Here is a 27,730-nt window from a genome sequence, read left to right as displayed (position 1 = left end):
ATGTGTATGATGTTTATTGGCTGCGCTGTTTCACTGTTATATGCTGCATCTCAGTTTAAGCAAATAAACTTAAGGCAATTAAGAAGTTAAAGGCAAACACAAGCATGCACCTATTTCAAGTTCTTTTAATTCCGCAAATTATTAATCATAAGCATAGATCTTGGGAATATATAAGCTTTGGAGTGGGAGAGGTTCTTGTAAGCATGAAAAGAAGCCTTTAGTGCCCCATTTCAGATCAACAGAGTTGAAGACACCATTTAGAGCACACTTGGGGATGTAGTCGATCAAGTGTATATGAACTTGCCTACCCACGAAGAAATCAAGTTGTTCGTAGAAAAATACATCAAGATATGACCGCAGAAACATCACAGCAAGAAGCACCATGAACAATAGTTTAAGGTAGCATACCAGATGCAACGAACACAAGAGGAAGGTTGTTGACAACACAGAGGCAGAAAAAAGTTGCAAGCTCAAGCAGATCTACTTATGGTGAAAGCAACTTTGGAGACTCAGGCTATGAGGTGATGACTCGACATGAAGGTCACACGAAGGCAGAGAATGGAATAGATAAGGAGTTGCATGTGCTCAAGCAAAAAATTAAGGAAGAACAAGAGCTGCACAGACGAGAGAATGAGTTGCGGAAAAAACAGGTACAACAAGGGGCACAACATGCATTCGCAGATGAAAATGCTCCCGTACAAGTTATAGATCCATCCCAGCAGCTGGCGCGGAATAGGAAAGGTGAGCAGTGTTGTTGATCGCATGCAAGGGGATGTAGCAGCATGCATGTCATTGTGCGCACACATGCAATCCCACCCATTCGACACACTCATCGAGGTGAAGACAAGAAGCAAGTATGACTGGAGCTGAACATGTACTTCGACAAGTTGATGTGCATGACCACCAGTACACACTTGAAGATTAACATGGACACTATGTATTAGTGTGTTGCTAGTTCACCTGCACCCAAAAGACCATGCGCATGCTATCAGATGAGTTGGACGGAGGAGCCATACCAATGCACCTGGATGCAATGGAGGCAAGAGTTTGCTTCAACAAGATTTCACCATGGAACACATGCACACCATCACGGACGACCAAGCTTGGCATTATCTCACCACCTTGACCATCACAAGCATGTCAAAGAGTTTGTCTCACCACAACGGACCAAGTGTCAGTGATGTCTTACATGGCTTTCTCAAGCCATTTTTTTTCACATGGGCACATGTGAATTGTAATGTAACGTCTTGTTAAGTGGAAGTTCAAGTGTCAATATTTGGATGTAACAATCATAAAGTAGATGAAGAGTCATGAGGGTATATGAACTGTCGCAAAGGGGAATGTCAAGGGTCACCCCACCCTTTTCTATAAATAGAACCTCATAACTCATTGTAAAGGCTTTTGGTCAGCCAAGCTTTCGATAAGACTATCTTAGAGAGAGCTTGGACAATATTGTAATGAGCCTTGGATTCTCCACTATGCAGAGCTAGTACATCTCTTTGGAGGAGAAGGCGGTTGTGGCTGTAACGTTCTGCTATCAGAACTAGTGGTTGGACATAGATGTATTGTATGACTAGAACTTACACTTCTTAATATAAAAAGAGCCAACACGTTTCATGCATATGCTATATTGTATTCAATGGTATATGGTTTACTCTAAATGATATAAGTATTGATTCTCTTACGCATGCATGTATAGGTATTTGTGTCTGTGTGTATGAATCTTTCTGAATTGTGCTGTTGGTTTAACCATCACTTTTGATTTCTTGCTAACTTGTCTTCCATGTTGTGATGTATCTTTGCTCATGTGTTCCCTTCTTAACTGCGTGCTATCACAGGTTTCCAAGGGGCGCACTCATCTCAACCTTCGTGTGCTAGAACCTCTCATGCACCTTCCTTAGCTCGTTGCAACTATCACACCCTTGCTACCAACAAGGTTATCATACTTGCCTCTGTGTGAAATCATCGTCAAGGCATTACCATACGATCCACTGCCGTGACTCCTACACCAAACAGTCTGAGGTCTAATTGGGACTTCTTACCGAGGATATCCCCTGACATGTTGGCAGGTCTAGCACCGTCAACAGGACTCAGCTAAACCATTTCTTGAGGATAGTAGGTAGTGGAGTGCCTGATGATGATATTGAAATTTTGACAGAAGCTGGTGATTTTTGCAGATTTGAAGACTTGATAATTGTGAGTGATAATTTTGATAGGACAACCAAAACGAGATAATATGTTCTCCTCCATAAACTTGATTACCGCCGAGTCTGTAGCGTTTTTGGCTTGGATGGCCTCTACCCACTTGGTGAAATAATATGTGGTTGTTAATATCCACTTATGTTGGCCACTAGAAGGTGGGTTTATATCTCATATGAAGTCTAGTCCCTACTGTCTGAAGGGTTCATCCACATGCACTGGGATCAAGGTGAGAGGAGAAAGTTTTTGTCTCTTAGCAAAGACTTGGCACTTCTTATGTGACCTGACTTGCAAATGCACATTTCTAAACAATGTAGGCTAGTAGAATCCTGCTTTGAGGATTTTGTGAGCTGTGGTCTTCTAGCTATAATGATCTCTACAAACTTCCCCGTGAAATTCTTCAATCACTTTATGAGTTTCACCTTCTTCCAAGCATAACAATAAAACTCCCACTGATCCTTCCCAATTGAGTTGACCATTGGATATGATATACTTTTGAGGTTGCAGTCTGAACGTTTTGTATTTGGATTTGTCCAGCCCTAGTGGACACCTTAGGAATAAGAGATAATGGATGATATTCTTATACCAGGGTGATCCCTCATATTTAGCATAGATCTTTTGTTATGCTGTTTTAATCCCATTCTGCTGAACTTCTGTTCTGTCTTCCTCTGTTATCAGGTTTATTCCCAAATATTGGAAGTTAGATTCTGATAAAATATTAGCCAACCCCTGGCCTTTTATGAGCTTAGTGGGATTTATTTCTAACCCATATTCTTGTATCTTTGCTATCCACCTATCCCTTTTTCCTTCACTGTCTCCTTGCACAAGGATGTCCTTGACCACTGTCATTGGGACAAATGCTGTGATTTCTGATTGTAGCACATACACTCGAAATGCCTTCAAAGATTTGACTAGTGCATATGCTTGTTTCTCTAATAAGTTATATTTAAGCTCAACATCCCTCAAGGCTTGGACTAATAAGGTGATGGGCTGCTCATAACCATATTTATTCTTCTGTAGAAAAATTGCAACAATAATATGCGAAGAAGCAAAAGAAAAGATATAGAAAGGAGTTGAGTAGTCATGGATGACTAGTATCGGTGCTTCAGTGAAAGCTTCTTTAATTATAGTAAAAGAATATTGAGAGGTAGGGTTCCATTTGAGTTCATTTTACTTTTAAGCATATCTGTAATACCCTTCACTATTTTAGCATAGTTGGGTATGAATGCTCTCAAGAAATTGATTCTCCCCAAAAATACTTGGACCTCTTTCTTATTTATGGGTAGAGGAATGTGACCGATAGATTCGACTCATTTAGGATCAATTTTCACTCCTTCTTGCGCTACTATGTTTACTAGTAGCTTCCCCTCACTCAGGGCAAATTGAGATTTCTTGGGATTCAAAGATAGTCCACACCTCCTGCATTTCTGAAAGGTGAGATTTAAGTGGAGGATGTTATCTTCATCGGTCTTAGATAAGAATATGATATCATCCAAATATACCACTACAAACTTGTCTTTCTCCCCTACAAACACTATATCCATCGCTCTCTGAAAAGTGGCCCCTGCATTCACAAGACCGAAAGGCATGCGAGCAAACATGAAAGTTCCCAAAGGGGTGGTGAAAGAAACCATCTTCTGATCATCAGGGTGGAATACCACTTGGTTGTAACCAAAGAACCCATCCATCATGGAAATTCTAACTAATACCGCCACCTTCTGCAATATATAATCCATCTTGGGAAGTGGGTAATTGTCTTTCAAATATGCCCTGTTAAGGTTACAAAAATTTATACATAACCTTATTTCTCCATTCTTTTTTCGGACTGGGACTAGGTTGGCCACCGATTCTGAGTGCCTTAAAGGCACTATGATTTTAGCCTATAGAAGTTTCCTCACTTCTGTTTCAATCAAGGGGAGTAATAGTGGATTAAGGGTATCTTATGCTGTATGATGTTAGTATCAAATGATTTTAAATGCTCATAAGACTAAGAAAAAATATCCTTATAAATTTTGAAGAGATTTAAATACCTTTGTTTGTACTATGAGGGGATTCCCTTTGATAGCTTGACCATCCGGGGTTCATCTTTTGAGCTGATATTGCAATATTCTACTTGTTCGTCCATCTTCAAAGCCATTGTTTTGGAGGCTATGTCATTCTGGTTAAATAATCTTTCTACTGGAACTAGACCAAAAGGAATAATATTCCCCTCTAGTTGTAGAATTTTCTATTCAACCACCGTGTTCTCCCACAAAGTTGGTTCTTGATCTGCCTCTTTTTCCTCTTTTTGATCAATAGTCGATCTAGTGAAATCCCCAACTACATCTATAAACCATTTGATCTCATCGTCCTCGAATACCTGCCAATGCTTGACATTATCAGGTATAAAGGGTCTGTGTCAGACCTCCACCTCGTACCTGAGAAGTGGATTTTGAGGATATTTGAAATTGCTTGATGCTACAACAAGGGAATCGACAATTCTATTTTTTTCTCTGGACTGGAATTGGATATTAAAGGCCAAGAAAAAGTTATCAATTAAAGCCCATAATTCATTCCGGTAAGTCCTCAATCTAGGGTGTTTATCCTAGCACTGATTTCGGATCTGCTTTACAATCAGTTCGGAGTCTCCATGCACAATTAAGCATTCAATATTCATATTCCTTACCGTTTGTATCCAAAGGAGCAATGCTTCATACTCTGCCATGTTGTTGGTTTCCTCAAACTCCAACTTGAATGAGAGGGGTATCAAGATGCCCATTTCCCTCTTTTGAATTTGCTCCATCAAAGTATAATTTCCATACTTTGTTTTTATCTGTGTGTTGGTCGTCTAACTGCATCTTTAGATGTACTTGTGTTTCTTATAAGATGGTCTCATATTCTTCTAGGAATAGGAAAGAGAGGTCACTTTATTTTCCATACACAAGAGAATTCCTAGAACCTTCAGCTCGGGTCATAGTTTTTACAAATATGGACTCTTTGTACAACCTCCTTTCTTTTCCTCAAAAATTGGGAATAATGGGATAATTTAGATCTAATTTGATAGAGACCCCCACCTTGGAATCCCAAGAGTTATATAGGAGCATGCCAAATCTAGGGGGAATATCTGCCACTATTATGTCCATCACTACTCTCTTCACAGGGATCTGAGCCATGTTTACCACCATATATTTTATCATTCGCAAGCATTTGACACTCTTAGAGTCAAAGGATTATAGGTCCTTGTAGGGTATCGTGATCTGCAAACCAAGTTATTCTATCACGACTAAGGGCATGAGGTTATGGGAGGCTCCAAAGTCCAACATACAGTTATGCAATAAGAGGTCATGAATTACCAGGGTCATGTAGAAGGGTGCAGTGGAAGAATCAAGTTCTTCAACATGAGGCCCAAAAAAAACCATTGATCTTTCTTCTTGAAGGTTTAAACAATCATGGGTTTGCACTGAGGTGGATGGAAGCATGGACTGGGAGACTTGAGCTTTATAAGTGGGTTGTTTTAGAAGTTTAGTTAGGTCTGAAGATTGAATGCAGAATGGCCCTTTTCTATGCCTCCCAACTCTACCTCTCTTTCTTTATTGCCAATAGTTTTTATTAGAATAGGTGCCTTCTCTTTTGTATGTTCCTCAGAGCTATTGCATTCCTTATTTAAGGAGGATTTTTCTTTGGGTGAGTCGGGGTTCAACTTCCCTTTTCCTTTATTTAACACTTGGGGAATATTTTGGGGAGAAATTTCCTCTTGTTGTTTAGGTTCCCTCGACTTCTTTTTTTAAGATCTGATATCATACTTTCGATGTATTTGTACTTGCATGAAATACTCAAATTGTTTACAATAATCACCTGTGCCCTCCTCATTTACTGTTGCTTCTCTATTAGGGCACATCTCATGGTGAGCCATGTTTTCTTGTTCTTCTTCAGAGAAGGAGGAATACAATCTTCCCTGTGTCTCATGTGTATCTGGTGTTTGTTCACCTGGATCATATTTTAAATACAAAGGAGGAGGGACCTGATCAAGTTGATATTTTATTTCTCTTTGAAGTATCTACAATGGTAGCCTTCGTTACTATGGGTTATACCCTCAGTTGTTACCTTGAGAATTCTATTTAGGGAGACTTTTGTTCTCAAGCTCAAGCTTCACCACCTTGTGCGATAAAATCTTAATAAGCTTATCCATTGCTTCCCACTTCAGGTCTTGTAATTCTTTACCATAACCAGAGGAGGATGCTTCTTATTTCCCCCTTTTCTTCTCATGAGGTTCATTCTTTCCTCTTGACTTCCCCGTTGAGGTGAAATTTTCTTCCACCACAAGAGCATCAACTTGGAGTTGATCTAAAGTACGAGACTTCCTCTTTCTTAGGGTAAATCCAAATTTGGACTTAAGGACTCCCACAAATACTACACGAGAAACAAGTTGAGGAGGCTTTATCTCAACAGGTAGGTTATTATACTGCTTATTGAATCTTTTTATGAATTTTGAATGTCCTCTTCTGGCTTCTTCCTTATAGAATTGAACTCTGTGAAGACATACTCATGATCTCTCTGTTCACCCCACTTTTGTGTGAAATAATTTTTGAGTTCTTCCCAAGTGGTGATGGATGCATTGGGTAGGGCTTTAAACCATTTTCGGTCTTCTCCATCAAGGGATTTCACAAAGAGTCTCAGGACCACATCCAATTGTTATACATTTAGATTCTCAACAAAAGCACAAAAGGTTTCAATGTGCCTCTGTGCAATGTTTTCGTCTTCCCCATTGAACCTGGGCAAAAGCTTTAGGTAGTCTTGAGGCATAACACTTAGGGGTTGAGGTAAATCAAGAGGGGAATATTTATTCAGTAAGAAACCCAGAACAACCATCTGGATTAATGGGGGAGGATTAAGATTTACAGGAGGAACTTGGGCCAAAACCACAGTGGTTGGAGTAACTAGGCTGAGAGTAGTGTGACTGAGTGTATAGTGGATATTGCTATTATTGAGGATAGATTTACCTTTTTCAATCTCAGGAGGAGGAAATGAAATGAAAGGAGTCGTAATTGAGATTTATTTCTCTTTGATCTATGATTTGGGGGCATGATGCTCTAGCTCATCTTCTGTAGGGTATGTAAGGACCTTAGGAGTAAAATCTGAGCAGTGGATGGCAACGTGTTGGGAGCTGGAGGAGGAAGCTTCAAAGAATGATGAGACAATAACACAGGTAGCAGGAGTTTTCTCCTTCTAGAATCTCCTAAAAATTAATTTCTTTGGCTCATATACAAAATGGGTTTTCTGCTGAGAGGTATTTGAGCAAGTGTGAGGCTTTCTAAAATCTAGGATGATAAATGATAATGATATTTGTGGAGTCGCCAAGGTGATGAGGATGCAATCAGAATGTATTTTCTCACCTACACAAAGAGTGCTTAACTTGTTATATCCTAGGGGAAAAATCATTCAATACGGTCCTCGACAATGATGCCAAAAGACGTTGTCACTTCCAGAGACAACCTCATATTTCTTACAAGATCAGTGCCTGGTAACATCTAGATTTTATGTGTCTCATATGATCTTCAAGAAACCAGAGACATCATATACATTTTATACACATATGTAAATACATACAATAAACAACATGGGTTGGTTCATTCATCCAAGGACATAAGCCATGTATTTCTGGTGCTCTTTCACATATACAACTCACAGGAATATATGTATGAACTAGTGGAGGCCGAGTAGTTCGAGGACCTACAGTTTAATCAACTTTAGCAGAGAAATGAAAGAAGGAAGTGAGATAGAATAACTCATCATATAGAGCTTGAAACCTCAAGAATTCTACATTTATCACATAGATCTTGGAGCATCAAGAGTTCTACACTTATCTGAATTATAGGTAGACATAATGGACGAAGGAGAATTGGATGCAATGATTCATGGAGCGCAATTTAAAGATATAATCTCAAAGCTACATACAGGCATGTGCATTAACCAATCAACACAAATGAATCTATAAGAACATATGAAACATTTCTGGCATCTACAATTACATGAAATTAGAGAGGAAATATGAACATAATGGAATTTAATAGAGGGGTAACATATTGTAGTACTCGAAGGTTGGAATCACCACCATTTCATTAATATTCAGAAAGATGCAAATCTGGAAATGATATAGTCTCAGAAATAACATGTGGTTATTCTTTAGAATTCAAAACCTTTTCTAAGTGTTTCTTCCTCCCTTTTATAAGGAGAGGGAGAACAGGAAAATTACAAAATATCTCAGGCTGAACTTCTAGCTGCCTACATGACTAGCTGTCTTAGTGTGTTGGCTCTGTCTCCTCTAATTATTACAACAAAAAGATACCTTTCTTGGAAATAAAACAACATAACAATATCAATCAAAAAATAACAAAACAGAATTCACAAGTGAACTGAAATGATGGTCCTGTAAATATCTCCACGCCACTCTTCTTTGCTGGCCTCTGGTCCAAACAGGTTTTTGCTAAATCACGGCTCATGCTCTCTTGGCTGGTTCCTTGTCGCTTTCGGTCTTAACAATTTTGCTTCTTCTCTTTCAGGAGGTGGGAGCGATCACCTGTAACGGCCCTAACAGATTCAGAACACAGTTTCCGACTCACCCGCCCTTCCAGACTCCCTATAAAACACTATCAGAGCCCTGAGATGCCCGGTAATACCATCTTATTGTTGAATCAGGGGTTCTCGTTATTAGCCCCTTACACTTAAAAACATTATAAAATGGGCGAGTTCCGATCCCCTTTAGGCCCTGTATGGTTTAGCCCTTTCTGCATTCCTTCTCATATGACCGGGGGCAGTGACCTGGTTCTTAGCCTTATATCGGGGATCGATGATCAGGACTTTTCTAATTCATGCCTCTGGTTGCACCCTCCTTACTCTTGCGATTGCAATATGCAATGAGCCAGGACCTCCGATTACCGCTTTGCGAGATGATGTCATATTTTTCCACATGGTCCCACTGGAGGAGAGAGAAAGAGACCATTGATCCTTGGTTTTTTGCTAAATTGCTTTGTTAATCGCAGTCAGTCCTTCGCTGGTGATTTACACTATCATATCGCAACATTGCAATATCGCACTTTTAGCGTTGCCACCCTGTTGGCGCTCCGATTGTGATTTGCAATGGGCGTGGACTGCTGATCGCCGATTTGCGAGATGACGTCATATTTTTCCACATGTCACCTTGTGAGTGGTGACACGTGTCACCCTGTTTTGGCCCCTTATGACCCCTAAAAGCTACAAATATGCAAACCACTTGTCCTCTGTATTGCCATGTCATGATGACGTCATACTTCACATGTCTTTATCGGATCCAATAGTGTTCTTACATGTGGCCCCACTGGAAAAGAGAGAAAGAGCCCGCTAATCCTTGGTTTTCCATTGAATTTCTTTGTTAATCGCAATCAGCCCTTCCCCAGTGATTTACACTGTCATATCGCAACATTGCGATATCACATTTTTTTATCATTGTCACTCTATCGATGTGCGATGCCCTGAACTCACCGATCTTCAATATGTCTGGACCCTGAAACCCTCGATCACTAGTATGCGATATCAGTAATCGCTGATCGCTGATATGCCGATATATCTTGACTGCCAGGATCTCCGATCTGCGATTTTGTGATATCGGTGATCGCTTGATCGTTGATCTCATTGCCCTCCTCTGCTGCTGATGGAAACTCCAATTGCGATTTGCGATGAGCCTTACCCTTGGTCTTTTCTCTTTGTTTTCTGGCTTTCAAAGGGTAGCTTCAATCTAATCTATCTTTTGATCTAGAAGTCCATTTTTGGACTTCCATTTACTGTTGGAAATCTTATTCCGAGCACTATCCAGTGGAGAGGGTATGATTTTACTTTGAGAGATTATGTGTCTTGAAATATGGATGAAAAATTCTCATTTATTTTGTCCTCTTTGTACAATTGGAAGTCTATTGTCAGAAGTTGACAACACCGGGCATACACACTACCAAGAAATTTTGCATAGTTTCCAAGGACTGGGCAACTGCTTGACTTAGTGCATTGCACAGTTTTTGAGCTCAAGGGAGGCTTGCACAGTTTTTGAGCTTAACGCTAGGGTGTCTCCCAGAAATACACAGTTTCAAAACTCAAGGCTGGCCCACCAAGAAGGATTGCACAGTTCAAATGATCAAGGCAAGACTGCCTTCTAAGATTGCACAATTTCTGGAGACAAGGCTAGTAATGCTGTAAGGTCAAGTCAAGAATTAGCTTGTATTTGAAAGGTATCAAACATGGATCAACATGAAAAGATAAGTCTTGATCACAACATGAATACTTGATGACAATAAAAGATAACCTCATGTGGATAGAAGGGAAGGCTCCAAAATCAAAGCATGGGCGAAATTTTGGAGGGTGGTTATAGTAGCTACAACATGTGGTTATAGATTACTATATTTATTTTTAATAATAATTGGTTATATTCATGTAATTTTTTATTAGTTATGGTTTATTTTATTTGTTCATTACATTAAAATTCATCATGTTATTTGCGAGAATTAAATCTAAATGAAAAAGGTCCATTCATTTTTCCCGACTACTCTAGTTAAACCCAATTAACATTTGAATCATAGTATTATTTTCTTGAAATTTTTAATATATTAAAAAAATATTATTATTATTTTATTTATATTCATTATTACTATAATGGTATTAGTATATTTTGTCCAACGTTAAAATTTTATTATTACTTTATTAATACTAAAATTAAAACATATAATTATAATATATATTTTATTTATTTATTTTTTATAGGAATAAATACAAAGCACATATAAAAGTACAATTATGAACGACCATCTAAAAACATTCAAATACAAGACACTTTATGATGAAATAATAAAAATTCAATGGAGATATAAGAAAATAATTATGAACAACATTCTATACATTTAGATACATGAAGGCACTTGTATACTTAAACATAAAAATATTTCAAATTACAATGAAAATTAATTAATATTGTGAATGGGAGAGAGTCGACTGTCTATTACAAATCTCTTTGTTTCCGCTACCAAGAGTGTTTTTAATATAGAAGATAGATGGGGTGTAAATATGGGGTTGATACATTGTTTGGACATGTCTTTTAGGTGTTTGGTTTATCTGTGGGTTAGCTTTTTACTTGTGTATTACGAATCGAGTGCACATTTTATCAACATAGATCATATGTGTGGGTTAGTTGAATTGGATAAGGCTCAAATAATTTAATTTCTTTGATACCAAAATGATGTCGATGATGTCAACACTTGCAATCCCTTATATTTAATATGGTTTTTCTGAATAATTTTTATTTATTTTTATTTTTGAAATTTGAAGTTTATAGTATTAGAGAATTTTTGAGGTAAAAAATGAGTTTCAAAACAAAAATGTACGAAAAAAAATCAATTTTATAAGAATCATTAAGATTCAATATGATGATGTCAATCATGGGGGATGATCCATAATTTATACAGTAAAAAGGTAAAAATATAATTTTTTTTTCAACTTATGTCCCTATGATTTTACTCAAATTTCAAGTAGGAGTACTTGTTGGATGCAAAAAGTAATTTTGTATCCATGGAGTACCCATGTTGTATACTTTTGATGGACCCTACTACACGAAAAATGTGAAATACATGAAAAACATGATTTCATGGGGCTCCTAAGGAATATTATAATATAATAGTGGAAAATAATAAAATAAGATTAGATTACCTCATCAAGTTTTGGAGGGAAGAATGAAAAAAATTACTTTTTCAATTCGTATTTTCAACTTATCTCCCTACACTTTTACTCAAATTTCGAAGCGGGAGAATTCGTTGGATGCATAGTTTAATTTTACATCCAAGGAGTATCCATGTTGCATACTTTAGTGTAGTAGGGTCCATTTAAAGTATGCAACATGGGTACTCCTTTGATGCAAAATTAAATTACACATCCAACGAGTGCTCTTGCTCAAAGTTTGAGTAAATTCGTAGGGAGATAAGTTGAAAATACAAGTTGAAAAAGTAGTTTTTTATCTTTTTTCCTTCCAAAACTTGATGAGGTAATCTAATATTGTTTTATTATTTTCCACTATTATTTCATAATATTATTTAGGAGGCCAATTTTAGACCTCAAAATTTCTCTAATGTAACAACTTCTAGATTGAGGACGCAATCCACTATATTACAGTCAAAATCAAGTTTAAACCTTATTTCAAAGCACCTTGATTAAGTTGTGTCTTTTTTTTTCAAGGCGCAACAAGTAAAGTAATTTAATATCTGGTGAAGTCAACACCTTGTTGGGGGTGGTTCACACTTTTTTTGTGGTCAATTCCTTCGAGGCTTGACTCACAGGTGGCACCATGAGGTCGGGAGGTCAAAAGGTTAGTTGGTCGTCCTACTTATGGGTTATGGCTCCTTTATTTGCCTTCCTTTTAAATTGAGTCGAAGCCCAACCAACACTTTCCATGCTTGGTATGCGACCTTAGTGCATTTAACCATCGATGTTCACATTGTTCTTGAATATGCAAACACCATATCTTATGTCTTTAATGATTCAACACATATGAATAAGACAATTTCCTTCAACATTCGTCTTTCTGCAATATAGATGTCCATAGAAATCCTTCACATAGAATCTCCCATATCTCCAATTTAGAATACCACTTCAACGTTTTATTAATGAGACACTCAAACTTCATACATATGGTCACAATGTCCCTTCACATGATTTTTGCACAAACATTCGTTTAGAAAAAATTCATAATATAAAAACCAATTCTCATTCAATTGACCATGCCTTGGTCATTAACTACTTGAAATAACCAATAAAAATATATTTATCAATAATTGATCACCATAGAAAAATCCTTTCACCAAAATAAATCCATCCTTAACGCATTCAATAGAAATTCTCTCTAGAATGATTATATCGAATCCTCAATTTGAATCCCCAAAAGGTCGTAATCCTCTATACAAGAATGGTTTATTTCTGTAGTCCATGAACCGTTCGAATTCCATACATTCATAATCCCATCATAGAATCCATGTATAATTCTAAAATCATATAATCACTAATTCAAATTGATTTACAATACACTCAATAAAACATTCACCAATACAATCAAACAAATTCACAAATCAAAAGCATATAACATGCTTTCATTCATCAATTCCGAATATACATTATATCTGGCCTGCTTTACAACATGGGCACGTAGTATTGGCCTTTCTCACCGCCTTCACACTCTCCCTCTACTTCTATGCCTCTTATTTTTCATGCCCAATTGCTTACACTTGCAACTCAATAACCAAATCCCATAATTCTTGAACTAATTACAATAATAACATTCTCACTCTCAAGAGATGGATGAGGATCAATTTAAATCGAATCCTTCATACTTAGGAAATGTTACTTTTTCTTAGGGCTATATTTTTCTTTGCTTTTAGATAATTACATTTCTTCATTTTCATATTAAATTCACCCCATAACATCATATCATTATTCAGATTTACAACATTATTCAACAACATATGCAATTAAATAGAAAGAACAACATCATAACCAATGCTACAGAACATAAAGGAACAATAGAAGAAATACATTCACACATAGAGACACCAGGATTGGTCAGAGACCAGGGCAAAACCCACTATGGGGAAAACCCTTTCAAAATCTTCTTCTTATTATAATGTCATTGAATGATTCAACAAAAGAGAGTACAATTATGCATATATTCAACCATAATCCTATCCAAAAAAAAAGCTAAAAAACATTCATGAGATGAACCCATGATCTGAAAATCACTCGTGAATGATCTCAGTTAATTAATGAAGGTATTACAGACCCATGTGCTGGGGTGTGCCTATGTTATTTTAAGCAACGGATCGATAAGATTGTGAAACACATAGGCACTTGAAACAGTAAGAGAAACACAGTAAGCAAATACAAAAACACAAAAAATTTAATAAGGAGTTCGCCCAATCCTCCTGGGCTACGTCTCTTGGTCCAACCTTTAGTGGTGGCCTTTTATATTGTGTATTAAAGCAGAGTTTTTACAATAAGGAGCTCAATTTGAGTCTCACTTAACAGATGATGCTCAGTAGGGTGGTACTTGGATTCCCCAAGCCTCTAGAATACACAGATTCCCCCTTACCGAGTTTTGAACCCAACTGGTCTCAGTGGTATGAGTCTGATTTGGTACTCTATACCTGACAGGTATACACAGAGGAGTTGCTTGAACCTCTCAAGCCTTCTCTGGAGTTCACATACTCTCAGACTCTCTCCGTTCTGTCTGCTCGATGCTGCCTTTGCTGTGCAGGTTAGCTCGGCTTCTCTATTCTCTACAATTCACTTCTTTCTCTACTTCTGTCTCTTTCCTTGTTCTTTGTCTGTTCATGGCTTAAATCCAATCTGCTCCTTGACTACTCATTTCTGCTTCCCGGCTCTCTGGATCGCCTGCCTCTATCTACTGGAATTCCCTTGCTCTGCATCATCATCGCTGTGTAATGCTTCACAGAGAGGTGGCCACCTGTTTCCTCACGAACTGAGTGTCAGTTCTCTTTGAACGGTTGTTATTTTCATTGCTCCAAGATCGCCCGCGAAACTGATTCCTCTACCGGCTTAGCGGTCATGTCAGATTTGAAATCTCATGTACCTCAGTCTATTTACCCGTCAAATTTGGTCTTCCATGGGGTTGATTCTCTGTCGTTGATCTGGAGCTTCTAGATCCTATGGTCTCCGTCTATATCACACGGGTAAGTTGCTCGATTGTTACTCACGCGATGTAAGTGGTTTTCTCTCTCATTTGCTGGACGCCTGTCACCCGATGTGTGGCATCGCACTGAACTCGGCTAAACCCACTTACCGCTCGAAGTGCACGCGATATCCTGCCGGTTTTGGGCGCAGGACCCGCCTTCTGACGGTTTCCGCATGGTTTCCTATTTTCCTCGTGACCGAGTGCTCGGGGCTTTCCTTTACTAAGAGTTTTTCCCTACAATACGTGATTAGTGCTTTGCGCTAATGGCGTACCAGAAACTGCCTCTGTTTTTGGATATGGGCTTCCAATTGCCAATTTGTGTCCATGCGCGGTCTCCATGGGCCAATGATTAGCACGCTTTGACCAAGGGTCCTCGCTATTCCGCGCTGGCCACAAATAATCGCGTATCAGAAACTGCCTCTGTTTTTGGATCTGGGCTTCCGATTGCCAATTTGCATCCATGCGTGGTCTCCATGGGCCAACGATCAATGTGCTTTGACCGAGGGTCCTCGTTGTTCTGTGCTGGCCACAAATTTACATTATCCATAGGTATTTTCTGATAAGCTCGTCATTCATAAGATTTTGAAGCCTGACATAATTTGAAACAGTCATGGAAATGTTTAAGGATCCGATTCGGATCACGACCTTCCCACTGAAAAATCTTTTGGACCACCAAAAGTTGGTTTTCAAGCATCGACTAAGTGAGGGTATAGCTGTCTCACTTGTCCAATCTCTATCCATTTTGCACTGCTTGGCTTTGAACCCTTGAGTCCAATCCTGAGGTACTCAACATCTCCCCTGCATGTCGTCCTCACCTTCCTGGCCAGAACTGTGTCTTTTTGCAATTCGTTGAGATATTCAGGTAACAGATCATCAATAGAAGGCAATTGACTCTGCTCTTCAGGATCTTCAATTAATGAAGGTTCAAATAGTCTCAAGCTGTCTGCATTGACAACTAAGTAGATGTGAATGTAAGCTGGTAAATCAAGGCGAAAAGCATTCTAACCAATTTTCTCAAGTATCTTGAAAGGTCCATACCTTATTGGCTTTAGCTTTTTACCTTCACCTTGCATTCTATCCTTGCTAATATACAGCCAGACTTGATCACCAACTTGGAAACTATGCTCCATCCGATGCTTGTCATACCTTGCCTTGTATTTTGCTTGGCTCTTTTCCAGCTGTTCCTGTATTGCCAGGTGAATCTCTTGGATTTGTTCAATGAACTTGGTTGCCTTGTCCACATCACTGTGTCCATCAACTTCTATGTCTTTACCAAAGACAAAATCCAAGGGAGACCTTGGTGTGAAACCAAAACAGGTCTCAAAAGGAGATCTCTGTGTAGAAGAATGTTTTGCTCAGTTGTAAGCATGCTGCACATAACATAAATGTTCGTCCCAAAGTTTGGGATGCTTACTGAAATAGCCTTTGAGCAACTGGATCACTATCTTGTTGACCACTTTTGTCTGGCCAACTATTTGTGGATGAAAGGCTCTGCTTTTCTTTAGTTTGGTGTCCATTAGTTCCCACAGACTCGACCAAAACTTCCCAACAAATTGGGTGTCTCGATCAGATATAATGGAAGTGGGTAATCCAAAATGAACCCATACATGCTGAAAGAACAGCTTTGCAGTTTGTTCAGCTATAATTTGTTTATTACAAGGTATCAAAATACACATTTTGCTGAACCTATCCACAACAACATATAAATAGTCATGACCTTTCCTAGATTTAGGCAGTCCTCCAACAAAGTCCATGGAAACACTTTCCCAAGGATGAGAAGGAACTGGCAGTGGAGTGTACAAGCCTAGTTTTCTATTGCTGGGCTTACTTTTAGCACACATGGTACACCCTCTTACATATCTAGAAACTGTCTCAATCATTTTTGGCCAATAACAAAATCTTTGCAGCTGTGTAACCATTTTACTTACCCCAAAGTGACTTGATATTAGAGAAAAGTGTGCTTCTCGAATTATCTTTACTCTTTCAGTTTGTGGAATGCATAGCTTCCCACAATGATACAAGAGTCGGTCCGTAACATGATAATCCAATTCTTCTACTCATTTGCCTTGACTTAAAGTTGCATATACATCTTTGAAATCTATATCTTGAGCATATTGTTCAATGTAGCTCTCATGCAGTACTGAATTATGCTTAAGTATAGTGGATGCATTTATAATAGGTCTAGATAAAGCAACTTTATTGTGTATTCCATTTTTATATTTGATGACTAAATGAAATTGTTGTAGAAAACCCATCCATCTATAGTGTCTTGATTGCTGCAGCTTAGTTTGGGAGTGTAGATATTGAAGTGGTTGATGATCAGTATGTATAACTGTCTCTTTTCCCATTAAGTAATGTTTCCACTTTTTCACACTTTGTACTAATGCATACAATTCTTTATCATATGTGGGATAGTTAGCTACTGCAGAATTAAATGTCTCAGAATGATAACATATGGGTTTACCGTGCTGTATCAACGCTGCTCCCATTGGCATCTGTTTGGATCTCAAATGGTCTTTGAAGATTGGGCAGTGCTAGTACTGGTGTTGTAATAATATTTTCTTTCAAGGTGTCAAAGGCTTTCTGCTGTTTGCCTCCCCACTGAAACACCTTGTTCAATCATGTCAAAGCATGTAAGGGAGCTGCAATTAAGGAAAAATTAGAAATGAACTTTCTCCAATATTGTGCTGCTCCTAATAAGCTTCTAACTTCTGTAGCAGATTTGGGTTTAGGCCAGTTTACAATGACTGCCACCTTAGAGGGATCTATCTTCAATTCACCACCCCCTACTATATGTCCCAAATAATCCAAAGATGTTTTGTCGAATTCACATTTTGAGAGTTTAACATAAATTTTTTCTCTTTTCAAAACATCCAGTGTCTGCTTAACATGCTTTAAATGTTCTTCCCACATTTTGCTAAATATAAGAATGTTGTCCAAATATACAAGAACAAAATCATCAAGAAAAGGTCTGAGCACATCATTCATTATTCTTATGAAAGTAGCAGGAGCATTAGTTAAGCCAAAAGGCATAACCAACCACTCATACAATCCCTGCTTTGTTTTGAAAGCAGTTTTCCATGCATCTTGCTCTGCAACTCTGAACTGATGATATCCACTATGCAAGTCTAACTTGGAAAAATAAATGGCTTCTTTCAGTTGATCTAATAAATCATCTATGCGAGGAAGGGGATAACGATTTTTTATCGTTATCTTATTTAGTGCTCGGTAATCGATGCACATTCTCCACGAGCCACCTTTCTTTTTAACCAAAACGATTGGAGACCCACATGGTGATGTGCTAGGTCTGATGAACCCCTTCTCGAGCAACTCCTGCACCTGCTTCTTGATTTCTGCATTCTCTAAAGCGGACAGCCTCTACATTCTGATATTAGGCAATGAGTATCTTGCTGCAAATTAATATCATGCACTATTTCCTTTTTGGGTGGCAGAACTTTAGGTTCTTGAAACAAGATATCATATTCTGAAACAAATTTTTCTACATTAGCTTGTTGCTTAGCATCACAGCCCTAAAATACATTGGTTTTATGAGGTTTCTTTTCCTTTACAACCATCAATAAAAATTGTTTGCATGAATTTACAATTCGTTTCTTCTGCCCCGAGTTTATGAGAGTATAATTATTCTTGAGCTTATGAGCTCTTACAAAGTATTCGATTCCATATTTAATGAGTAGATACTTGTTCTTAGCTCTATAGAAAATTGCTTCTCTATCATACAAGTAAGGAATTCCTAAAACAATTCCACATATATCCAAAGGAACTATATCTAACTCAACCTCATCTACAAATGCTGACCCAAAAGAAAACTTAAGTTTACATTGTCTAGTCACTTGTAGTTGTGCTTTATCACTTAACCAACCTAATGGGTATGGTTTCTTGTGAGGTGTAGTCAGTAATTCAAACTTCTTTACAATTGCTTCAGAAATTAAATTTTCTTGTGAGCCACTGTCAAACAAAGTATCAATCTTTTGATGCTTAGAAATAACTCGAATATGGAAAAGCTCATGTCTTTTTCTCTCATTTTCTTCATCATTAATAGATTGTACAGAATTACTAGTAGATGCTTCAGATGGCTGCAATGGTTGTTTCATCTCCTGAGTCTGACCCCAAATCTTTCTGAATAGCTGCAACAATCTTCTTCTTCTTGCCCTCGAACTTCTTAGGTCTTAGCTCCGGATGCAGAATCCAATAGTGCTCATCATCATGCCCATCCTTCTTACAATGAGTGCATGAAGAATTTATCTTTTCTGTAGTATTGGCCTTCCTTTCTTTCCATTTCTGTTTTCTTTTCTCCTTATTCTTGCTTGCAATGGACTTGGATGATCCTCCAACTTCTGGGTTCCCATTTTTTCCTCTAGCTTCTAGATGCGTAGCTTGAACAGATACCTCATCTATACTAGTGGGATTAAACATGAGGATAGTATGCCTCATGTAGCTATGTAGACCCCCTATGTACATCAACAGAGTCTCCGGTGAGTCTAATGAAATTCATAGAATCAAAGCTCTCTTCCTAAATTCTTGGGTGTAACCCTGTACAATTTCCCCTTTCAATTGGCGAAGACTTTGCCAGCTCATCATGGCTTGCTGCATGTAAGCTAGTGGATAGAACTGCTTTTTGATTGCGGAAACAAATTCACTCTAGACAGAAAGAATCTTACCATGCTTCTTCATGTCAGCTTGGGTCCTGCCTTCCCACCATACCAAGGCAGTGCCTTCGAGGCGTAGGTTAGCTAGCTGAATCTTACTCTTGTATGAGTTGATACTCTGCACTCTACAATAAACATCAATTTGGCTGATCCAATTATCTAGCTTCTCTGCATTCAGCTCTCCATCATATATTGGTAAATCAAATTTAACATCTAATTTAATCAAAGATGTCTTCTTTTTATGTTCAGGGCTATTAGGAGGTGTGAGAAATATTTCTTCTTTCCCTTTGCCTTTTGAGTGGTCATGGAGGAGAGATTCTTCTTCTCCTTTATCTTGTTTGGAGCCCAATGAATCTTCATCTTTATTTTTCCTAAAGTCCTTATACATTTTCTCTACCATGGAGCTCATGGCCAGGAAACTATCTATAAATTTGGGATCTGGTCCCAAGGGACTTTCTTCTGAGGATAGACTCTTCCAATCTTCGGGTTAGTTTCGACCAAATCTCCTTCTCCTAATTTAAGCTTTGATCTAGTTAGCATTCAACAACAAAATCCAACACAAGCTTGTCTAACCTTAAACAACCTAGAAGCTCTGATACCACTTGATTTGAAAATCACTCGTGAATGATCTCAGTTAATTAATGAAGGTATTACAGACCCATGTGCTGGGGTGTGCCTATGTTATTTTAAGCAACGGATCGATAAGATTGCGAAATACACAGGCACTTGAAACAGTAAGAGAAACACAGTAAGCAAATACAAAAACACAACAAATTTAATAAGGAGTTCACCCAATCCTCTTGGGCTACGTCTCCTGGTCCAGCCTTCAGTGGTGGCCTTTTGTATTGTGTCTTAAAGCATAGTTTTTACAATAAGGAGCTCAATTTGAGTCTCACTTAACAGATGATGCTCAGTAGGGTGGTACTTGGATTCCCCAGGCCTTTAGAGTACACATAATCCCCCTTATCGAGTCTTGACCTCAACTGGTCTCAGTGGTATGAGTCCGATTTGGTACTCTATACCTGACGGGTATACACAGAGGAGTTGCTTGAACCTCTCAAGCCTTCTTTGGAGTTCACAGACTCTCAGACTCTCTCCATTCTGTCTGCTCGATGCTGCATTTGCTGTGTAGGTTAGCTCGGCTTCTCTGTTCTCTGCAATTCACTTCTTTCTCTACTTCTGTCTCTCTCCTTGTTCTTTGTCTGTTCGTGGCTTAAAGCCAATCTTCTCCCTGACTGCTTGTTTCCGCTTCCTGGCTCTATCCGCTGGAATTCCCCTGCTTTTTGTCATCATCGCTATGTAACACTTCACAGAGAGGTGGCCACCTGTTTTCTCACGAACTGAGTGTCATTTCTCTTTGAACGGTCGCTATTTTCATTGCTCCAAGATCGCCCGCGAAACTGATTCCTCTGCCAACTCAGCGGTCATGTCGGACCTGAAATCTCATGTACCTCAGTCTATTTCCCCGTCAAATTTGGTCTTCCATAAGGTTGATTCTTCGCTGTTGATCTGGAGCCTCCAGATCCTACGGTCTCCGTCTATATTGCGCGAGTAAGTTGCTCGATTGTTACTCACGCGATGTAAGTGGTTTTCTCTATCATTTGCTGGATGCGTGTCACCCGCTGTGTGGAATCGCGCTGAACTCGGCTAAACCTGCTTACCACTCAAATTGCACGCAATATCCTGCCACTTTTGGGCACGGGACCCACCTTCTAACGATTTCTACAGGGTTTCTTTTTTTCCTTGTGACCGAGTGCTCGAGGCTTTCCTTTACTTAGAATTTTTCCCTGTGATACGCGATTAACTAATCGCGTATCAGAAACTGCCTCTCTTTTTGGATCTAGGATTTCGATTGCCAATTTGCGTCCATGTGCAGTCTCCATGGGCCAACGGTCAACGCGATTTAATCGAGGGTCTTCATTGTTCTGTGCTGGCCATAAATTGCCATTGTCCAGAGGTATTTCCTAATAAGCTCGTCATTCATAAGATTTTGAAGCCTGACATAATTTGAAACAGTCATGGAAATGTTTAAGGATCCGATTCGGATCAACCCAACAATACGAATGGTCAAAGCCCTACTTTAGAAGCCTGCAGTTAACTGTCATTGTCTGTGGTCAACTGCCAAACACTGCGGTCAATTGAGAAATATGTAGTCAACTGAGAAAACCAAACCCTAGGTCCCAACCGCATGGATAGAGTGTCGAGCGTACAATTGGAATATTTCAACCATGCACATGAGCCTATGAACCTACATTTGTGATTGAAAACTACTAGTGTCATGCCTGCGGTCAGAAATCGAAACCATAACTCATGTTCAAGCTTTTGAACCTGCAATCATGGACCTGTACGAACAAAATTCCACGAACCATCACAGACCTATGTGATCCAAACCAAAGAAATAAGAAGAATGCTTCATGATAATGATGTCCAAATGAGGGTCACTTGACTTGTATTTGTAGCCTTCCAAGGGTGTTCAATTTTGTTTAGGGCCGACCTGATCAAATATGCACATGTGGGCTTGTTGTGCTCTACAACAACCCCCCATTTCATATCATCTTTACTTATAAATATTAACGTATGAAATGGGTCCCTTTAAAATTTAATTTGGTATCAATACTATTATGATCCAAAAAAATCCAATAAATGAATAAATGCACTTTATAAAACTTTCTGGGCAAACCCTTAAAAGAAATCATGTAATGATTTATCATTGCGATAAAGCGATCGCAAGATCGCATATCGCAATGATACATGAATTATAATTAAGCACCCCAAAGTTTTCCGCCGATGCGCATTCGGCGCATTCGGCGATCGGCGATATTCCATGTATATGTTATAATGCCCCATGCCAATAGTCCCGACGCGATATGCATTCGGCGCATTCGGCGATCGGCGACACGCTACAACAGTTGTGATGTTCCCAAAGACTTGTCCCGATGCGATGCGCAATCGGGAATCGGATATCGGCGGCAATCTCACTCAAGTCTTATTGCGCTCAAAGCTTTTCGCCGATGCGATATCGCATTCGGCGATCGGTGATATCCAATACACACCATTAAAGCGCACTAACTCACACCCCCGATTGCGATCCGATAAAGCGCGGTTTTCGACAAAGAGCCGTTAAGTGATGGGATGGCGCAATTCATTTGTAATAAAAGCTGGATCGCTCACGCAATCCTTCATCTATGCTCAACCGCCAAAACGTCCATTTCATGCTTAAGTGAATCGTTCACCCAAATAACGATATAATGGGCATTTAAGGAATGACAGATTGAAAACGGCTAATTAATAAGATCATGTCCTAAAATCTTTTTACGGATTGTATCGACACCCATTTTAAAAACTAAATCCTTCAGTTACGCATCTATCCATATGTGCTGTATCACTTAAGAGTTTTTCATCGCTATCTCTGTGTATTACGCCCAATTACCTCTTTGTGCAGAATTCATTCACAGAAGCTAGGCCTGAGAAGATGGGAAAGAAGTCCAAGAAGACTGCAGGTGCTTCCGCAACACCAACTGTAGGACAAGCGGCCGCAAATAAGAAGAAGGGACTAATATCCGATACCACATGCACGGGGCTCACCAGAGTGACTTGGCAGGGCACTTATAACCTAATTGAAGCTGAGCAGCCAGAAAAGATAGTGTCAGAAGCTAGTGTGGACTTACTCAAGAAGTCTGATGCAACTCTCAAAGATTTGGCCGATTCTTTCCTTCACAGGATAGCGGCCAGAGAACAGATTCTTCCCTATACAGACGTTGTGCGATGGGCGATTGAAGAAATCCCCATTTTGGACAGGACTTTTAATACCAGAGATGGGAGGATTTTCGGATCATTCAAGCCAGATGACCTAAGGCAAATGTATCATTTGCCTGAGCCAGAGAAAATATATAACAAGGCCTTCTTGGAGAAGTTCGCAAGCGAGAATGAGATCGAATCTGAACCTATCAAGGATTGGAGGCAAAACCCCAACAAACACAAGCACGAATCCTCTGGTAAGTACTCGGTCGATTCTTTGGCTTCTCCTTATTGTTATGCGGGGATTATGATGTGTAGGCTGTGGGGATTGCATGATTCTGCCAATTTTACCATTGAAATGGTTCCTTTAATGGAGGCAGCAGTAAACAGTTGGATTATGGATTGGGCTACTATTCTTTCGGATAAATTAGCAGTAGCTGTTCGTGATTTTAGATCTCAGACTGTTGTTTCAGAAAGAAAAATGCCCCCGTTCTACTATAGTGCATATATCTTAGACACTCTTTGTTTCAATTCCGAATTTCCTGTTCTCGGGTGGAGGTGGACTGCACAGGACCCTTCACCCATTCATATATATCATCAAAAATTGTGGAAAACTTCTTATAAAGACCACCTTTATCAAATCTGTAATGGTTTTATGGTGCCCATTTACTATTCCATTTTTGATAAACCCATTTCAAAAATTTCCTATCAAGCTTCCTTTGATTTACCAGCAGTAGCAAGTTGGTTTGGAGAAGAAAATTTCACCTATATCAGAGTTTTCGGCAGTAAAGCCGACCCACATGTTCTTCCTCTATATGTTCCAGATAAGCTGCTAGCAAGGGAGATTGCATATCAAATCATGGCTGAGAGTACTACACAGACTCTCAAAATAGAAAAGAAGAAAGGATGGCCATCTTTTCCCTTCAGATGTGGCGTTTATACTCTGCATGATCTTAAACATGCAGAAAAGGAAGCCACGAAGCTTCAGTCTTTAACGCTGGCCACGATCCCAAACAGACCATACGACCCAAAAAAGACTGCTTATAATGCATTAGAACAGGCCAAATTAACAAGGTTTGAGCATCAGAAGGATATGTTTGATGACCTGTTCGTTGCCTCCGAAACAATAGGTCATGCTAAAGAACTCGCTAGGATGCGATATAATGATGAAGGATTAACTGAGTTCAATAAACTCAGAGAACAGAGGTTGCAAACTCTGCCTCTGGATTTACTGGCAACAACTCCAGCAACATCATCAAGCCGACCTGTTCAAGAACAGGAGGAGCAGCAGAAGAAGCAACAGGAGGAGCAGCAGAAGAAGCAACAGGCAGAAAGACAGAGAAAAGAACAGGCGGAAAGGCTAAAGAAAGAACAAGCCGAGAAACAGCAGAGAACACAAATGGAACAAGAAGAAAGAAAGAAGAAAGAACTGGCAGATAGGCAGAAAAGGGAGCAAGAAGAACAGCAAAAGAAGGAACAGGAAGAAAAACAGAGGAGAGAAAAAGAGGAGCAGCAGAGGAAAGAGCAGGAGAAAGAACAGCAGAAGCAAACCACTGATGTCAATGTAGACACTACCATAGACCCCAAATTATTACAAGAATGGCAGCAATTTCATTCCATCATCAGTGGATTGGAATGTTCAAAAGATGGGGATACTTCTAAGACAAATGATACTCAAGATGTTACCTCTCCTCAGGTTCCAAGTGGAACCAGCGGCCCACCAAGTTCTAAAGAAGTTGAAGTTATTCCAAAAGACCCCTCTGACCAGATTATTCTACAGATAGAAGACATTCCGCCATTGGATGTTTTCTACAGCCCAAGACACAGGGTAGTTGTAAAGTGTTCGAGGAAGAAACGAAGGATTGATCAACCTTCTATCTTCCCCGAACAAACGGTCACGGGTAATGTAGTATGGAAGGAGGAATTGGATCCCTTCGATGACTTAACAAAGCTATCACAGTATGCAGGCGCTTATTCGGTGGCAAAAATTGACAAAGCATCGGAGGTGAGCCTTCTATTGAAGAATAAGGACCAAGAAATCTTTGCGTTACAGGCAGAATTGGTTGAAACAAGGCAAAGGGCAGCACAAGCCGAAGAACAGTTGCTGGCGCAACAACAAGAGAACAATCAGTTGACTCAGCAATTGCAAGCAGAAAGGCAAAGGATCGATCAGGGTGCGATCCAGAAACAAAAAGAATTGTCGGAGGTGTTGGAAAATTTGAGAGTGGCGAATGAGCAAATGATAAAGACCAAAGATGAGCAAATTGCTCAAATGTCATCGCAGCTGGAAAAGATGAAGGGTGCATCGCAGGTAAAAGAGTTTAAATCAGAGGCATTATTGATAAACAGTGCATTGATATCTCAGGTCAGACTCTTATGTCAACAGATCGCTCAAGCTGAGTCCCTCTGTGAGCTAACTACAACAATAAATCAACAGGTGGAAAAGGCCAGGACTGAACTAGATCAAGCGGACGAGGCCATTACTGCACATCTTGATTGGCAAGATACTGATTTGGGAAAAGCAGCAAAATTGCCCAGGATTAATGAAACACAGAAAGATATACTTTTCACAGAATGGCACACTCAAGTGATGAAAGCAGAAAGGGCGGCTTCAAGATGTAAATCAACCGCCAACAATCTAGTGGATCTAGTCAATAACACTCTTTACCTGGCCAATATGATTTCTCAATGTACACCGGGGAAGATAACAACTCCAAATACATTAGAGCAAACGTGCTACCCTGAGTTAGAAGAAAAAGGAAGATTAATCGCTGGAGTTAAAAGCTTATCCTTAGATGCATATTGGCTCTTTTTAATCAAGCCACATACACAGAGATCTGCCCTAAAGTGCCTTACAGACGCAATCGGGTGTATAATTCCCGATATCCAAGATGCCACCTACGCTGCACAACTCAGTTCGCGCCTCAACAAACCTCCAGAAGTTGAGCCAATGCTTGCAATTAATCAGCTCAGATTCAAAGGAAAGCAGCCGACTTAATGAGTCACCCTCCCGCTTGCCAGATCGCCAGCCAAAACAGGATCAAGAGTTATTGATACCAGTTTAGTAGGATTTCTGTTTTGTAGATATTTAAATTAGATTAATATTTATAGACCCTTTCATTGTTTTGGAAAGGGTCGTAAAATTTTGTAACAGACTTAATAGGCTGAAGTTTGCACTACTGTGCTTCAGTCACTATTCTTTTATGAAATTGGACCAGTTGTTCTGAATTCGACATTAAATTTTTAATGCAATTGCGCACTATTGCCTTTGTTGAGGACGATTTCTGTGTTGAAGGAAGAACTGCTAATAGCGATTGATATTTGGGAATGTGCTGCAGCTCATATGGTACTTTTATCTACGTCTGAAGTCATTCTTTTTGTATGAATTGTTATGCTATATATTCTTGCTATTGTTGAATACATGCATGCGCTGTAACAACAAATCTCTATCTCAGCCCACTATTGGATGTTTTGCGATTTGCATTTTCCTTTAATCATGTATGTAACAATGATATAAATGGTAAAGTGTAGTAATTTCGTTGTTATTGCTTTGTATAACTATTTATGCACAACAATCTTTAACAATTTAATATCTATGTTTGAAGACAGAGCCATCTATATGTTTGTCTAAAAGCCCAGATCATCAAACGCTACACTTTAGAAATCGATGAAACCCCGGGGTAGATTATAGTTATTATATTCCTGCCGATAGTTGTAGTTATTCGCTTATCACTAGCATAATCTATAAGTCGCTCGTCCATCCCATTTTATCTATTTTTGGGAAACTGGTCCCATTATCCCCAGTCAGAGCCACTATTCCAAACGGAAAAGGAGCTGTACTAAGGTCCGGACCGGGTGGTTTCCCTTATGTTGTTGTAGCGATTTTCGAGGCTTCATAGGGCTTTAATTAAAAAATACACTTTCCCTTGTCCAAATTGAGTGCTTTAACAGTGAAAATTTGTCCTCTCGAAAAGAGTAATCTCATCCCATGGTTGGAATTTGTCATTGAGTTTCCAAATTGATAGTAAATTCCACCTAGTCTCAATCATTTTCTTAAAGAATCCATTTGCATCATTATTATGAAAGTAACCCTATCCTTCTAAAATTTAATTTCAACTTACAAAAATACAATAAAATAATTAAGGAACCCACTCCTTTAGTAAATTTGAATACCCCTTTAGGTAAAATCAACAAAGTTGATTTTGAGAGCCTATGCTCTTGCATCAACTGACAAATCTGGAGCCGAGACACGTGCATGGTCATGGAATAGTCTCATGAGCTTGTGGTAAAACTAGAAATAACAATAATTAACCAAGGGAAACTACTAAGCCATATAATGTAGGTTGAGTGGTAGCGGCATACACTGTGATAATATAGACCCAGGTTCGACCCCTCC

This window comes from Pinus tabuliformis, chromosome 4_2, assembly GCF_031772625.1.
Source record: "Pinus tabuliformis cultivar Carrire ecotype Pingquan chromosome 4_2, CPIR1, whole genome shotgun sequence".
NCBI lineage: Eukaryota > Viridiplantae > Streptophyta > Pinopsida > Pinales > Pinaceae > Pinus > Pinus tabuliformis.
Note: the sequence above shows the minus strand (reverse complement) of the source record.